This window comes from Podarcis erhardii (assembly GCF_964252035.2).
Source record: "Podarcis erhardii genome assembly, chromosome: 12".
NCBI classification, from domain to species: Eukaryota; Metazoa; Chordata; class Lepidosauria; order Squamata; family Lacertidae; genus Podarcis; species Podarcis erhardii.
In genome coordinates, this window is record NC_138513.1 from 46,705,730 (window position 1) to 46,708,798 (window position 3,069).

Genomic DNA, 3,069 nt, shown 5'->3' on the forward strand with positions numbered 1-3,069 from the left:
CCCGCCGCGGGGGTCTCCATGGGGGCGGCGACGAGGGGGGCAGGCAGGCAGGCAGGCGAGAAGCGAGGCTCAGGAGGACGAGCGGCGCCCGAGCGGTGCGCGAGTGCCGGCCCCGAGGCCCCGTGTGCGCCCATCTCCGTCGCCGCCCAGACCCGGCCCAAGCCTCGCCGGGGAGACGCGGGAGCGCGGCGTCACAACAAGGCCCGCCGCCGGGGCCTCCACGTCGCCCGGGGAGCCTCCCTCCCCGCCGCCCGGGGCCTTGCAGCGACGCCTAAAATGGAGGCCGAGAAAACAACCACCAACCGCCCCTCGCCGCCGGGAGAGCGCTCTTGCTCGGCGCGGCGGCGGCAGCGGCTCCTCCTTGCGCGGGGGCGCTGCGAGGCGGCGCCCGGAACAGACTGAGCGTGTGCGAGGAGGCGGGGAAGAAGGGGGGGGCACAGACCGAGAGGCAGGCAGGCAGGCCGACAACCCCCCCCCCAAAAAAAAATAAAGCTTGGTTTTTTGTTTTTTTAAAATATATTTATTTATTTTTACAGAAAAAAAGAAGAAAGGTCAAAGCAGTACGCAACAACACAACCAATCACAGACATACATCAAAACAAACACACACAAAATTAAAAGTAAAAACTCCAATTTTTAAATTCATGTTTACAAAATTTACTTTCTTGACTTCCTCACGCCTCCCTTTTTTGTGATCCTCTTTGTCCAATCAGATACAGCAAATCCTTACCCTCTTTCAAAACTCGTTTCTAATTATTAAAATCACTTCTATTATGTCTCTGATCTTTCCTCCTTATGTTTAAACACCTTTAACATATTGTTTACTTTTGACATAATATAGCTTTAATCTTTCACCCTTTTTCTATTACCTTTTTGCATACTTTTTAACACTGTATCACTAATGCCATATTATTTTTATATCCAACATCATTTTAGCATTCATAAACTTTGCAGTATTTCTGCAGATAAGTCTTAAACTTCTTCCAGTCCTCTTCCACCGCTTCTTCTCCCAGGTCTCGGATTCTACCAGTCATTTCTGCCAATTCCATGTAGTCTATTACTTGCATCTGCCATTCTTCCAAGGTGGGCAAATCTTGTGTCTTCCAGTACTTTGCGATAAGTATTCTTGCTGCCGTTGTCGCATACATAAAAAACGTTCTATCTTTCTTTAACACCAATTGGCCGACTAAATAAAGCTTTGTTTTGGGCGCGCCCTCCGCGGTGGCCTTTCCAGGGCAGCCTCGCAGGCAGAAATCCGGCCGGGGAAGCTTCTTGGCGCTGGGAAGAAGGGAAGGAGCTGCGTCTCCGGGAGAGCTTTCGGGAAACGCCTAGGCCGGGGGGCGGGCACCGAGAAAAGACACGCATACATCTCTTGGCACACGCGCCTGGATTTAAAAGGATGGATAAAATATAATATTTGCATACTGAGGTGGTGCACAGTTCTGGTGGCTGTGTGGGCGCGTATGGTTTGACTTTATCGTCATCATTATTAAATTTGTATGCCGCCCTATACCAGCAGGTCTCAGGGTGGTCACAACATAAAAACACAAAATGCATAATAATAAAAACCAAAAGCAACCCGATCGCTTCCCCACCCCCGCGCGCCCAACACTTTTTGAAAGGTTGCTTTCGATTACTGATCTCTGCCTCAACCGTAACTCGTTCACGGAACTCACTGCCACAAGATGCGGTGATGAACAATCGGTGACATGTCTCTAAAAGAGAATCGGCCAGAGTCGTGAAATAAGAGGGGTGAAGGTCAGTGGCAAGGAGCCGTTAGAGCTGAGTCTCCCAAGTTTAGAGGTTCAGTATCACTGAATGCCGCCTTCTGGGACAAAAAGTATCCCCCCTTATTACCAGCATGGAATCCTAACAGAGCTCTCCTTATGTCTGTGATCTTATCTGCAGCTTCCATTTTCTGTTTACCATTATTATCGTAGAATCATAGAGCTGTAAGGGACCCCACGGTCATCTAGTCCAACCCCCTGCAATGCAGGAATCTCAGCCAAAGCATCCATGACAGATGGGCTGTGTGTACTAATTAATAATTTTATTATTTCTACCCTGCCCATCTGGCAGGGTTTCCCTAGCCACTCTGGGTGGCTTACAGAACATAAAAAATATAAAACATCACACATTTAAAATTTCCCGATACAGGGCTTCCTTCTAAAAATCAGATAGTTGTTTATTTCCTTGACATCTGATGGGAGGGCGTTCCACAGGGCAGGCACCACCACCAAGAAGGCCCTCTGCCTGGTTGGCTTCTCACAGGGAGGGAACAGCCAGAAGGCCCTCGGAGCTGGACCTCAGTGTCCAGGCAGAACAATGGGGGTGGAGATGCTCCTTCAGCTATACTGGGTCGAGGCCATCTAGGGCTTTAAAAGTCAGCACCAACACTTGGAACTGTGCTTGAAAATGTACAGGGAGCCAATGTAGGTCTTTCAGGACAGGTGTTATGTGGTCTCGGCAGGCACTCCCAGTCACCAGTCTAGCTGTAGCATTCTGGATTAGTTGCAGTTTCTAAGTCACCTTCAAAGGTAGCCCCACATAGATTGCATTGCAGTAGTCCAAGCTTACCTCAGTTTAAGACCAGCTATTGAGCCAAAGTATTCCCCAGGCTGGTGTGCTGGCTTGGGGCCAGAGGCACCCGGGTTCAATTTCTTGCTCAAGGAAGAAGCCCTGCTCAAGTCTCTGTCTTGGCCCTGCCTGTCTCCTGCTGCGAGAAGGGGAGGCAATAAAGCTATATTGCGACCTGCCTAGTCTAAATGCACATGGATTGCTGGTTTCCTGAGCCTGTTTTGTTCCCAAGACAGTCCAGTTAATTGTGACCTGTGTGATGTCTTCCATGATGACACACAAGAAGCAGCATTCAGGTGACCTAGTAAATAACTTGAGCCCTTGTCTGATGACACCAGGCCAGGAGAATTGCATGTGCAATCTTTAAATGCACACCACAGGCAAGGAGAGGGTCACTAGATGGTGCTGTTGCTGTGCGTTGTTGAAGGATAAACACCCTTCAAATATGTGCTGCCAGGATGTGGGGAAGAAAGAATTTCCAGCGACTTAAAA

At 49.6% G+C, this 3,069-nt stretch overlaps 1 protein-coding gene across 1 annotated transcript in view; it reads right to left on the reverse strand.

The window, feature by feature from the left end:
* Nucleotides 1-2,761, reverse strand: part of HERPUD2 (HERPUD family member 2) — a 22,324-nt gene extending 19,563 nt beyond the window's left edge. The window contains exon 1 of the mRNA XM_081834838.1: nucleotides 2,578-2,761. The gene's annotated coding sequence lies outside the window, so the exon portion shown is untranslated. The remainder of the gene's footprint in view (nucleotides 1-2,577) is intronic.
* Between the last annotated feature and the right edge of the window lie 308 nt (nucleotides 2,762-3,069).